The sequence below is a fragment of the Micromys minutus genome, assembly GCF_963924665.1.
Source record: "Micromys minutus genome assembly, chromosome: 13".
NCBI lineage: Eukaryota > Metazoa > Chordata > Mammalia > Rodentia > Muridae > Micromys > Micromys minutus.
The window spans coordinates 9,099,447-9,113,090 of NC_137982.1; the positions used below are offsets into that span (position 1 = coordinate 9,099,447).

At 51.1% G+C, this 13,644-nt stretch overlaps 2 protein-coding genes across 2 annotated transcripts in view; one reads left to right on the forward strand and one right to left on the reverse strand.

The window, feature by feature from the left end:
- RALGPS1 (Ral GEF with PH domain and SH3 binding motif 1) overlaps positions 1–13,644 on the reverse strand; it is a 228,257-nt gene that overhangs the window by 78,729 nt on the left and 135,884 nt on the right. The gene's annotated exons all lie outside the window — the stretch shown is intronic.
- Positions 2,614–13,644, forward strand: part of ANGPTL2 (angiopoietin like 2) — a 30,893-nt gene continuing 19,862 nt past the window's right edge. Inside the window, exon 1 of the mRNA XM_080927813.1 lies at positions 2,614–3,000. The gene's annotated coding sequence lies outside the window, so the exon portion shown is untranslated. The remainder of the gene's footprint in view (positions 3,001–13,644) is intronic.

Consider the following 13,644-nt stretch of genomic DNA (forward strand, 5'->3'; position numbering starts at 1 on the left):
CGTTACCAGAGGATGTGGGGGTCCTGGAGACTCCTTTTGCCATCAATAAGTCCTATGACCTACAGTACAACCCATCGTTCTCACCAAACGGCTACAACCAGAGCTTCAGATGCTTGGCCTGTGGCTCCAGCAGCAGACCTCCTCAACCTTGGCCTTTTACACAGACAATACCATCCATGTACTGCTAAAAGCCTGTTACTAGATCCTCGGGATTTAATCCCACCTCTCTAACAGAGCCTCTTCTCTCCTCAGCCAAAATGTTCTTCTCTTGGCTATGCTGAAAGAAGACCTCATGGTTGGGCATGGTGGTGTGAGTCTGTAATTCCAGCATTAAGGAGGCTTAGGGAGGAGGATTTTGAGTTTGAGGCCAGCCTATGTAATAGTATCCAGACTCAAACAAAACAAAATACAAGAGCATCATATAACTGCTCTTGCCCCACTGTCTTCTCCAGTTACTTCTGTGGTCTAACAAATGGCATCAAAACTCAGTAGTCTATAACTATTCCATTAAGCTGTGAGCCAGGAATTCAGATGTGCAACAGTGGAATGGTTTCTCTCTCTCCTTCACAACCAGGACCCTGACAGGGAAACTGTACAGGTAAGGTAATTCTGTAGCTAGAGGTTGGAGGCAGCATTCCACACATGCCACTGGAGGCAGTACTATCTAACATGTGCTGTGAACCCTCAATTCCTCAGGCTCTGGCTTGCTCAAGGCTCTATGAGAAGTGTCCCAGTGGACAGAGCAGATGTCACTCGGCCTTTAACCACCTATTCTCTGGCCTTGAATATCAGGTCCCTTCACTTCATGCTACTGGTATTACCAGTACAAATTGGTACAACACAGACTTGTAAGGATGGAGAATGGATACTACCTCTCAATGGGAAGAGTGTCAGAATCTCCTGGCAACCTGGGGGATGTTGGGGCTATCTTGGAAGAAGCAACTATAGCATCTTTACCCATTCCTCCTATCCCTGACTGCCACCCTCACTGCCTGAATTACCTACTGGGTCTGAGTCATCCTATGGAATTGGGCTTAGAGACTTCCTCTGGCAGCTGCCCTAGCTGCTGCATCTTCCTGTAAGATGCACCCCCAGCACACAGCAGTTTGCTCCCAGCCCGAGTGTTTGCTGTCAGAGGACAGCACTTTGGCTAACAGCAGCATCTTCATAAACATATCCTAGAAGTGAGGGGAGAGAAGTCCTTGATATGCTGTGTGACTACACTTTGGAATACGGTGACTCACCTGCCAAAGGTGTGGTTGTTCAGCCACAGAACCGGTTCAGGTCCTAGGCAGAAAGCAGAGCAGGTGACATCTTCACCCACTGGTAGAAAAGGACTTCCTGCCCTGCCCAGCTCAGCTCTCTGGCTAATGGTGTCCTGTAAGGTCTGTAGTTTCTTCTAGGAAAGGAAAACTGACAGAAAAGGGGAGGGGCTAGGCAGGCTGAGGAAAAGCAGGAAAAAAGAATTTGTTTCCTGAACAAAAGGGGGGCAGTCCAAGGGAGAGGGAGCCACAGTGGGTCTGTCATTTTATCGACCAGGAATATATCCCATGGTACCTTGCTTTAAGAGAGGGCCACTAAAGTTTTCTCCTAGTTTGTATCTAAATGTTACCACCCCACTACTACCACTTTTCAAAGAAGAGTTATCACTAATATCAAGCCTGTGCATGGGACTTGGGGCCTTTTCTGCACCCCTGAAAGATGTCAGTGGCCTTCCGCTGACCAGCTCAATAGATCTGATACATCTGAAGGATGCTGGCCTGGGCATCAATGGCATCTTTCTCTGTCTCTACGGAGCCGCCCGTCTTGTGCTCCACTCACTCAGCTATTCACAGCTGACAGCTCCTGGGGACTCCACCATGTGCTCCCTGAACAGCCCCCAAAGTCACAACTGAGAACTGAGGCTGGCAGAGTCACATAGCAGGGGCTTTGGATTCAAGTCCAGACCACCTGCCCACCCAGCACACAGTCCTTAACCCTGTAACCAGACCTTCCCAGGTGACCTCAGTGAACATGGCAGTGTTATTGGAATGTGGCTCACTTATGCTGTAGGGAGGGGAGCTCATGACAGGTGACTCAGGAAGTAGGTAACAACTTCCTCTGGTTTGGTCCCCAACCCAGCCATGGTATTTTTGCTGTCCTAATGCACTGCCACACACAGGGATGAAGTGGTTCGGGGAGGAGAGTGTGAGGAAAAGGGTGCTGAGAGCTTAGTAGGGGCAACCCACAGAAAATAAGTGAGCAGGGCTTCCTGGACTCCCAAGCAGTGGCTTGCACAGCTGCAGCTGCTCAAAACCCATTACCCGAGTCCAGTGGAAGCACTGAGTCTGCACAGGGCACCCCAGTAACATCAGGCTTCAGGGAGTGGAGCAGGCTGGTGAGCCGGGAGCAGGGCTGGCCAGTCTTCCTATGCCAAAGAAGGAGGGGGCAGCCCAAGCCGCCAAAGCGGGCAGGAGGGGCTGGGCCAGCTGGGGCTGGAGCTAGTGTGACATCACCAGGCGGCCCGCCCCTGTCTGGAGCTGAGGGGAGGCCCAGAGCTTTTCTGGGGCCTGGGGGATCCTCTTGCACTGGTGGGCGGAGAGAAGTGCCTGCAGCCAACCAGGGTCAGGCTGTGCTCACAGTTTCCTCTGGCGGCATGTAAAGGCTCCACAAAGGACCTGGGAGTTCAACTGAGGCTGCTGCTGTCGGCCTGGGGATGAACCCCAAGTCCTGAGTGGTGCTGTTGGACCCAGGACCTGCAAGGAGCAGCACCAAGGCAACTGCAGAAAACACTGGGAGGGAGAGCAGGTTGGGAGCAGCCCCAGTGACACCAGATCCAGCTTCATCCCTAAGAGCTTCTGAGAGCATAGGCTGCCAGCTGAGGCCAGCAAGGCAGGACTGCTCTGCGGCCAGTCCAGCCTGAGACTCGGGACCTCTCCTGGAAGCCACAGCCAGGCTGTCCCGCTGATGGCACCGTGAAGCATGTGAGGTGCTGCTCCAGGGCCAAACAGGAGAGAAGAGGTAAGGGGCCAGCTCTCAACTGCAGCAGCCAGGGAAAGAAGGGCTTGAGATGGGCAACCCTGACTCCTCCAGCTTCGGGTGTGCAGCTGGACCCCACAGGGGCTATACCTTGTGTTTGCTTGGAAACAAATCAAGCATCTGACCGGGCAGAGGACTGTGAATACTTGGGCGGGGTGGTGTAGAGGCACAAGCACATTGGGCTGGGATGTTGAGGATTTCATCAGTGAGTACCACTCACCTCTTTGAGACAAAGAGCCTCTGGGGTGATCCAGTGTGACTGTTGGACAGAGGGTGGTAGCCAGGTAAGTGCATGTGTGTAGGTGTGTATTTGAAAGGGTAGCAGCAGGCTGAGAGCTGCAGGGTAGTGGAGGACTGGGCAAGTTGTGTTCAAGCTCGGGACTCCTGCACACCCAGGCTAGAGGATATGCTACGGCAGAAGCAGATGCAATGCAGACCTGAGGCAGTGGGAGCCTCTGTTCTGAAAGTACTCTGGGCCAGGCAGCACATGCTGCCAGTGTGCCAGGAGCAGAGGCGTCCTGTGCGGGACACAACACGTCACCCACAAGTTTCTGTCAGTAGGACTGGGGCAAGGTGCTGCCCTGACTTTCCTTCTGCACCTAAGGATACAGCAGATGGATGCAGGTCTCCGTCCAGCAGGATGTGGCTGAGAAACTGGAAGACATGCTTTTCTAGCAGCCTAGTGAGGGGACGCAGCAGGCGCCACATACAGAGTCCCTTGAAAGCACTCGGCATCGTGAGATAACATTTCCAAACAGAAATTCTCTGCTGATCCCTCCCCTCTCCCTGTGACATCTGTGTCATGGGTCAGCTATGGCCTCTGCTGTGGGATTAGGAGAGTTCCCAGAGGCCAGTGTTGTTACTCAGAAAAAGATAACGTGTTATAGGGGCAGGGAGAACACAAGTTCCAAAGCTAGCTTCATGCTCTCCACATGGGTTCCTCTGAGTACAGGCCTAGTATGGCAGAGATTGTGAGCTGGCTCCTCAGCTGAACTCTATTAAGTGGCAGATCATAGCTTTTCTAAATCTTAATTTCCTGATCTGTGAAAAGGAAAGCTGAGAGCTCAGCTAAGCAACAGCTGAGCAGGCACCTGCAGCTACCCCACAGCATGCACCTCTACCTCTGTCTCACAGATGAGGAAGCCTGGCATGTGACTTCAGGGCCACTTGAAGTCACACATCACTGCTCTCCAGGAGCCACACATGAGACCTGAGTTCTCAGCCCAGTGCCTGTGTACAGAGTTTAAAACTCTAGTTATCAGTTACTGAGAGTCCAACCATCAGAACTGCCCAGAGGGGAGAACAAGTACCCCAATTCTTTCCCTGGCCTGGGTGCATTCTCTAAAGCAATACTTCTCAACCTGTGGGTAGTAACCACATCAGAAATCCTACACATCAGATGTTTGCATTACAATTCATAACAGTAGCAAAATTACAGTTAAGTAGAAATTACATAGTTTTATGGTTGTGGTCACCACAATATAAGGAACTGTATTACAGAGTATTAAAATCCCTTTATGTTTTATTTATTATATATATTGTTCACATATCTATATTTAAAATATAAAATAATAAAAGGGTATTAAAATGTATTAAAGATACTTTGCATCTAGGACTGGGCTATGGGGTCACCTGTAGCATTCCTGCACCCTAGAAGTCATTGTAAGAAAACACACAACTAGATCCAAACTTCAAACACCACTCTCACAGGCAGAATGCTATCCTGTATCACCCTTGAGTAATATTGATCTGCCTACTGGCATCCCTGTCAGAGCCACAAGAATAGAAAAATTAAGCTTCCTTGGTCCCTCAAGAGGACCACTGGCTGCTCCTATCTTGAAGTTCTAGAGGGACAAGCAGAGATCAGACTCCCGCAAGCCTGAGCATGGTGTAGCTGAGGCCAGAGACAGAGGGCTCCTGGGTTCTCCAGGCTTCTGGCTGTGAAGTACATGCTTCCAGCTCAGGCGTCTGGCATGGGTGACGCTGTAGTGTGGACTTGGTGGCTTTCTGGCCTCTCAGAGGTTCTGACTAACTTTGTGAACCTGGCTAAGGCAAACAGATTAGCACTGGGCAAGGGGAGCACAGCAGAAAGAGACAGGTGGACAGCATGCATGACTCTCGAGACTCCTGCCCAGCATAGCTGTGGGCTTGTGGGCAAGAAACCCAGATAAGTTTACAAAGTTGCCCACTGGGCTTAGTGAGCAGGTACTCTGATTCCACCCTTCCCCCCACCAAAAAAATGGGATCCTCTTTTAGCAGCCCCCTTTTCAGATGGCAGGATAAAGAAAGCCAACTTGCCTAAGCTAACAGTTATGGGCTTTGAACTTAGCACTGTGGTTCCAAAGCCCACACCCTCTTCCATCTACTCCACTACTCCACACTGTATCCTGACCTTTTCTGTCCTGATGACACACTGTGACCCTGGCTGTCAAGTCTGCTTTTCCTGACCTTAATCCCTCTGAGAACAGTATGCTTCCCTGGTTTCTATGCTGCCTTCTCTGGGACCCACATCTGCAGCATGGGAAGGAAGCACAGGTGCACATCCCACATTGTCTTCACAACCTGACACCGGCCTCTGCACCCTGCATGTGGAGGGCAGTACCTTGGGTTCATCTTCCTGACAACACAGCATTCTCTCACCGCTACTGTGGGGATCCTTTGGGGCTGCTTGTTGGAGCTCAGCATCTAACCTGTGCCACACCTAACAGCTCCTGAGGCAGCATCAGGTGTCTGGAAATGAACAAAACAGACAGAAGGTCTCCCAGAACGGCAGATATATTCAGCTTCTCACCGACTCATGGCCTACTTTATCTGGAATGTTTTCAACTTAAGAGTGCACACGGTAGAAATACTGTGTAGAACCTAAGCGCACTAGGATGAGGCAGACAGACTGTAAACAATCCCACAAACACCCAGCAGATGGCATGAGTCCTCAGAGTTGCCCCTGGGAACTGAGAGGGTTCCCCAAGGATACAGAAGTGGAAACTGAGGCTCAGGAGCACAGTACATCTTCCATGGTCTCTCCATCAGTACCCGCCCCCCAAAAAAGAATCCCAGCTTTAACCTGTCCTTTTACCCCAGCTCAGTCTGGTGCAACCATGTAGTAGAAGCCTCTGTGAAGAGCTGATATATAGAGAAGCGAATCTTTCTTGTAAACTTACTGGAAACACCAAACTTACTTAACCTCAGGCATCTTGGAGTTTGTGATGATAGACAGTACACATCAGAATCCTTATTTGGGGGACGTTTCTGTGGCCAAGCTGTACCTGCTCCTAACAGGAGCAGGGAGTGGGGGTAGGGTGGGGGTGCTACAGCATCCGGTTCCATGTACACATCACCGTAAGACACTTTCTGATCACAGGAATGCTAAGACTCTGGGTGTGGAGCCAGGCCTCTGACAATTGAGCCATTGTGCAGGTCCACTCCCTCGTGAAACTGGCCTGTCTTGAGGCCAGCAGCCCTAGAGATTTGGCTTCTGTCACTCAATCCTCAAATAGGCAGATGAAGGCCACCACATAAATGCCCAGAAGTAACTTTATCTTTATCTCCCAAAGATTCCCAGTTTCCAGAAGGCCCAAGGCCTGCTGGGGTGGATCCTACTCCACCCTCTGCGGTGGAAGGATTTTGCCTTTGCCCGGCTGAATGATTCTCCAGAACACGTCCTAGGCAGCAGAGATCTGCAGAGTGGATGAGTCCATGAACAATGAGACAATACTCTGGCATTTCTCCTCCCCCTAGATCCACCACCTCTAGTCCCCATCCTGGGTGGGTCATGGGGCCCCTTAGCTCTCCTGCGTGCTGCCACCTGAGTTAGGAATGCCTGCTGCTGTGTGCCACCAGAACACAGGGCCCTCATCTCTTTTTTTCCTGCTCTGTCTCTTATGACTAGCCAGGAGAACACGTGGAACAAACGAGGTGCTGCTGGGCATTCTGGGGTGACTCCAAGCTTACATTCTGGGGCAGCCAGTACAGTCTGAGCTCTGGGCGCTGAGCAGAGCTAACTATTCTTGCAAGCTGGAATAGAAAGGAGATTTCTTCACAGAAAGGTGGCCTTAAGAGGTCACCTCAGAAAGGAAGAAAGATGCATACCAGGGAGGGCTGTAGGCAAAGGTTCTCCAGGCAGAGAACATGTGAAGCATGTGTGTAAGAATGCTGACCGGATGCCATATGAGTTTTATTTAGACCTGAAAGTGCATATGGAGTGAATTATAGTCTAGCACACCAAATGACCTGGGTTTAATTGACTAACATCCCCTAAACTGGGTACTGGCACACAGGGCCTGACATCCCAGCAGGAGGATCAGAGTCCCATGGGCATACCAGCCTCGGCCAGCCCGAAATCCACTCAGACTACATGAGACTGTCTCACACCCACCCAGATGCAGGGAGCCACTTAGGAGCGTGTGGGTAAGAAAGCTGGCTCAGAGCCCACCTCTACCATCTGGCAGGTCTGGTCCTGTGCTGTGTGAAGGAGGCATCTCTGTTGGCTGAGGTGACCTTCTGTGTCAGCTACTCAGCTGGGCTCAGGAGAGAAGCTCCGGGCAATGCCCAGGTTTTCCAGGAAGCTGCCTGGGGTAGTGGTGTGTAGCCAGCGTCAGACACCGCCCACTCTGGCCCCCAGTCCAGGGCCCAGAGCACACTGGGCCCTACAGGAAGTGCAGCAGCCAACTCAGAAGCTGGACTCTCAATGGTTTCTCCAGACACTCCCTGCTGCTGCTCTGCTCTCCATGACTCCTGGCATGGAGGGCTCGGTGTACGCACTTTGGGGAAATCTCAAAATGGTTCCCAAATGCAACAAGCAAACGTAACATCCGTATTCTCATCCCCTTGGCCCAGGCACCCAGCTCCCCAGGCCTAACCACATCCCCTATGATCTCATGGTGTGACCACAGTCCGCCTCCACACACTCAGCCTTCCCTGGAAGCCAACAGCTCACCCGTGGCATGTGCACGAGAGCCTGGGACTTCAGGGTTGCCCCACCCCATCTCCATCACTCCTTCAAGCACAGCCAGAGGATGTGATCCCAGCCTCTCAGCTTTTCTGGCCCATGCCTCTATCCAAGTCGCCCACAACAGGACTGACCCCAGGATGAAGCCAGACTGGTAGATTGGAAGGCTGAGTGGAGAGGGACTTATATAAAAGTCTGACAATTGCTAAGCTGAGGAAGTGGGGGAGCTGGCTGCAGCCTTCCTGGGGACTCTCATGGTCTACTGGTGAGGGATGATTCACAGGATCCTGGGATAAGAAGGGTGGCAGTTGGAGACTGGTTATTCCCACCCTGGCCTCCAGGCTTGGGGTGAATCATGGAGGACAAATGATACACAGTTCCTTCTCCAGGTTGCCCAAGGTGAGCCTACCACTGTTAGTCTGTGATGCCCATTCTGGGGTCGCTCCACTCACAGGATGAAGAAGCTCTTTCTAACATCCAACAAAACTGACCCTTGTACTGACTTGAAAGTCAAGTCTGCTCAACAGTAAGAAGCAACTGCATCTTGGCCATTAGACAAACAAACAAACAGGAGTCTTTTATTCATACTGGTGGAGAGGTGACCTTGGAGTGAGGGCACGGGTTTTGATGTTTACTCCAGGAGACCTAACACCTAGGAGCCTGGACTTCCCTTGCTGCTCAATGCAAGTATAATCTGCGTCCTAGATCAGGAGTCAATGCTGTGTTTCCTGGGGCTGGTAATAATAATCATCACAGAAGACAACCAGTACCTGGAGCGTCTATGCACAGAGCTGTGGGGGTACACACATGTGTAACAAAGGAGACAGCCAGTGCTCACAGCACTACTGCCACATCCCCACCTGATGGCTCTTCCTTAGAAACTTACTCTGCAGCTGGTTCCTTCCCCACCATGTCAGCGGCGGGCTTGGGAACCACTCTGCAGGCATGCCAGGTCTTCCTGCAGCTTTTATAGTAATAATCATTCACTGCTGCTTACATTCTGCTGGGCTCTCTGCTGTCCTGATCTTAGACTTGCCATCTCCATTCATGCTCTGATTCTTCACTAGCTCAAGCACAGAAGCTGGAGAAGAGGGCCAGCAAACACACGTGGGCCTTGTGGCCTTGGCAAAGGTCACTTCTAGCGTCTCCAGCATGGCTGGGATGCCTCATCAGGCTTGTGCTCACAGCTGGCAGTGAAGTGCTAGCTGGGGTGGAGCAGTGTACTCTTCCAGGATACAACCTGGACTGACCAGGATAGCCCACAAGAGCCAGTCCTGCAGACCCCAACAGCACCCCTAGCCTCCACCTGCCTAGAAGATCAGAAGGCTTTTCTCGGGGTTTCCTGTCACACTGGTGCTTCTACAGCAGGCCTATTTTGATGTTTCTGGTGTACCTGCTGCCCGGTTCTGCTACTTTATAATTCCCTGACTTGGCCAATAAGTCACAGTCTTCACTTCTCAGCAGTGCCCCCATACACCCCCTTAACCTTGAATGCTCCTTTGTGGTAACTAGATAGATGTAATAGGGCTGGGGATATATATGGCTCAGCGGGCAGAGTGCTTGACTGGTTCTCATTAATGCCCAGCTCTGCATAAATGTGGTACTAGCACATGCCTCCAGCCCCAGCACTGGAGAGCTGGAGGCAGGGTAGATCCTCAGCTTCACAGGGAGTTGAGAGCCAGCCTGAGACACATGGGACCCTATTTAAGGAAAAGGAAAAGGATACTAGAAATACACAGGCCCACAAAGACTGTGAGTGAGAGAGCTCACTCAGCATTTCAGCAGTCAAATGGGGGAACTGCCCCGCTGTTACTTAGGGTGCAGGTGTGGGCCCCAGCACCTGGCTACATAGCTGTCCGGAAGCAATGGCCCTTCCCAATGGGCTGCTGGAAGATTCAGTGACATGTTACAGACTAAGTGCTTGGTTCCCAGAACTAATTAAATGGAGTTATTTTTATTATTTGAACTTTTCTCATTCCTAATCTTTGTGATAAGAATTCAGAAGCATATCCCAGGCCAGTAGCTTCTGCCACTGGGCAGGATACAGCTCTGTATTACCAAAATGATGCTTCATCCCACAAAGTAGCCCAATGCCCAGGTTACAGTGCTGTGATGGCCAGAGGGATACAGATGCGCAGTTTGTGGCTACATCACATGGGCCAAATGGGGACATGTAGACAGCCCACGGGAGCTGGGTGAGACCCAAGCCCAGGGAGTCCTCCCCACGTGCAAAGGCTGCCTGCCACGTGGTCACTGCAGCCTTGCTGCTAGGGAGAGGAAAGCCCGGCACAATGGAAAGTCCTTGCCACACAATGTGGAAAAGCGATTCCGATCGGTGTTTTTATTTTAATTTCTAAGCCAAGAAAAACAGTTGGGTTTGCTTTTCTTTGTTGGTCATGGGGAGAAAGCAAGGAGGAGCACTTTGCCTAGAGTTGAGCTAGTCTCCAGCCTAAGACAGCTGGAATGCTGGGGGGTTACTTCTCTTGGGATGCAATTAGCTGAATAAATATCAAGAAAGCAAAAGTAAACAGACTCATTACTGCCCATTCGGAACTGCCAAACTAGCAGAGGATGGTTTAGAATCCTTAGGGAAAACAAATGCTGTAGAGGCTGAGGGATGCACCCGAGCACAGCCCTGGTTAGGTCACTTGGTGGTCCAGCTTGGACTTTACCTGCTGCATCTCTCTAGGCAGGACACCCTGTCTGCCTGGATGCCAAGTGTCTCTCTCCATTGGCCACTAACACTGCTAACTTACCTAGAGTGAGGATGTCTGCCCCCACGGGGGGTTTAGTTCCTTGCATTCCTTTCTGTAAGGCACCAGACTCCAAATTACCCCACCAAGCTCAGGCCCATGCAGATGGAACCCAGATTCTGTACTTAGACACTTGGTGACTATCATGTCTTTCTAAGCTTTCACTTCCTCACCTTTAAGTCAGGTACAACACAAATACTGGACTGTGGTTCAGAGTGATCAGAACATGTGTGACCAGCACTTGTCGAGTTTGGTGTGTTTTTAGTCTAACGATGGCGAGAAATGTTCTTCCAAGACCATGTCCCCAGCCACCCACCATGTGCCAGTACTGGACATCTGCCCAGGGTCAAAACATGGTCTGAGCAGCTTTGTGGCATGGACCTGGGTTCTCTATAAGGTGGGCCATTAGTGGCCTTTCCTCCAAGAGGGCAACAGCATCCTTCCCACTGCACAGCCATCATCCGTGCTCCTCAGTGGTGCTCTGCTAAGCTTCCATCATGTGACCATTGTAACGCTCTGCCCTCATACTTCCCCACACAGTGTGCAATGGAGCCAAATCACCCTGTTCCACAAAGGAGGTACTTGGTCTTCAGGATCTTAAGTCCAAAGGCAAGAACGGCAAAGACCCACAGTTGAAAGGGACAGAACCCCACCATAAACAGTACAGCATATCCTCCAGGTGGGGATGCCCAGAAATGTTTAGAAATCAAGTATGTTCTCTGGTGCCAAGTTGCTTCCATGGCATTCTGACAGTTTCTTGGCCACAGCACAGAGGTGTTTGTCACCAAGTAGGCAGGTGAGCTGCCCACTGAAGGTGTGGCAAAAGGGCCAACCCTAGCCTGGAGCCCAGCTTCTCCCCATTCTTCTACAATGGGGGAGTAACCATCAGCTCCTAAGAAACCAAAGCTTTGGAAACTAGGCAAACATTGTCAAACCGTCCTGTTTCCACTGAAGCCCCACCTCTCCACAGAGCAGTTCTCAGTTAAATACCCTTCCTGCCTGGCCCATCAGACCTTCTCTGACTGTTGGAACCAAACATGGGTTCTAGACTTTGGTAGAAAACAGCCCAGTGGAGCCCCATGGAGAACAGGGTCTGATCTGCAGTCTGCAACCAGAGATTTGCAGAAGGATCTTCCATGGGCTCCTGTGCCACAGCCAGTGTTCAGCAGACGTGTGTGTGAAGTGCACATGTGAGGATGAATTCTGTTGTGCCACCTTCTAACCTTGTGATCTTGAAAGTTGAAAACTGAGTCCCAGTCTCCTGCTCTGTGATATGGGGTTAAGAATATCTAGGTCTGGTGAGATGGGCCAGTGGGTAACAGTTCTTGCCACCACCAAACCTGATGCTCTGAGGTTGATGCCCAAGACAGACATGACAGAAGGAAAGAACTGACTCCCACAAGTTGTTCTCTGACTTCTGCAAGTCTGTATGACATTTGTGCCCTACATATATACATACAGATAAATATATGCTATAAAAAATAAGAATCAGAGCAGTTGCTACCAAGAACACTGTAAGAACCCAGAGAAGAAACCCCAGATCAGGCACACTCAATCTATAAACCCTATGGACATTACCAGTGAATCTGACCCATGACCTCCACTGCACAGGCTGATCACTCCTGCCCTACACGGACACCCTGCTTGCTAGTTCTGTCTCCACAGTTTCTCCACTGCACTGCAGCTGTTGCTGACTGTCTTTTCACACACATCCCCACCACCACCTCCACCACCATATATTGACCAATTGTCTCTATTCTGGATCAGGCAGCAGACATAAATGGCACAGGAACCAAATTGACTCCCCAGAGATACTGATATTTAGGGGGAGGAGCAGCACAAACCTGGTAATAAGGACTCCGAGGGGTAGAAGGGGGGTCACAATCTTAAGTTAGTTTTGGAGGTGGGAGAGAACATGTCACTGAGAAGATGGTCTTTGAGCAAAGACATGAAGGAGAAAGAAAGTGAGCAGCAAAGAAACAGGGGAGAGGTGCAAGTCAAGGTCTTTCGTGTTCCTGAGAGCCTGAGAGCCAGCCGGCCAGAGTGGCTACAGGAAGTGACTAAGCAGGGAAGAGACCAGAGATGAAATCTAGGAGGCACCAGAAGCTGGGCCAGGGAGGGCCCCAAGAGTCCTCCCTTTCACTTTAAGGTGAGAAGCTGCTGTGGGTCTTGAATTGAAGCGCAACTTCAGACTCCATAGGACTTCTATAAAGGATCCCTCTGGCAGTCAGGGGGCAGGGAGAGGGTTGCAAGTTAGGAGGCCACTACAATACAGGTACACAGTTAAGTCAGGGAGAGGTGACAATGGGGAGTGGCTGAGGACAGCAGGGGTGTTGGGGAACCCTTCTAATCTATGGCTACCACATGTCTGTGGTGCATTACAGGCAGGGGTTGGAGATAGAAAAGAAGCTGAGGAGCTGAGGATTACTTCAAGGGCTGTGGCCTGAGTGACTATTTGCTAACACAGGAAAAAATTGGTGTGGGTGGGGTGGGGGTGGGGGACAGGAGACGAGGAGGGAGGTATGGGGAGGAAGAAGACCTGCACAGTGGGCAGAGAGCAGAGACTAAAGAGGTCAGGAAGGGAGAAGCTATCTGAGAACTGTGAGTGTGGGCAATTCTCTGGAGGGCTTTGCCAAGAGGGAGGAAGACAAATAGAACAATAGCTGAAGAGGGGCTGTGAGTGCCAGAAAGAGATAGCGGCAGTCCTATAGGAAACCCAGACTGGGAAGACTGCTGGAGCGGTGCCCCTCAGGGGCCTGGAGGAGAGACAGCACACACCCTAACACCCCTCTTCGCCTATCTAGCTCCCACTCATCCCTCAAGAGTCAGTACAAAGTTCACTTTCTCAGGGAAGTGCTCCTGACCCCTCTACTGGGTCAGGGCCCTGTCATAACCTTTCACAACACATGACTGCTCCTTCATGTA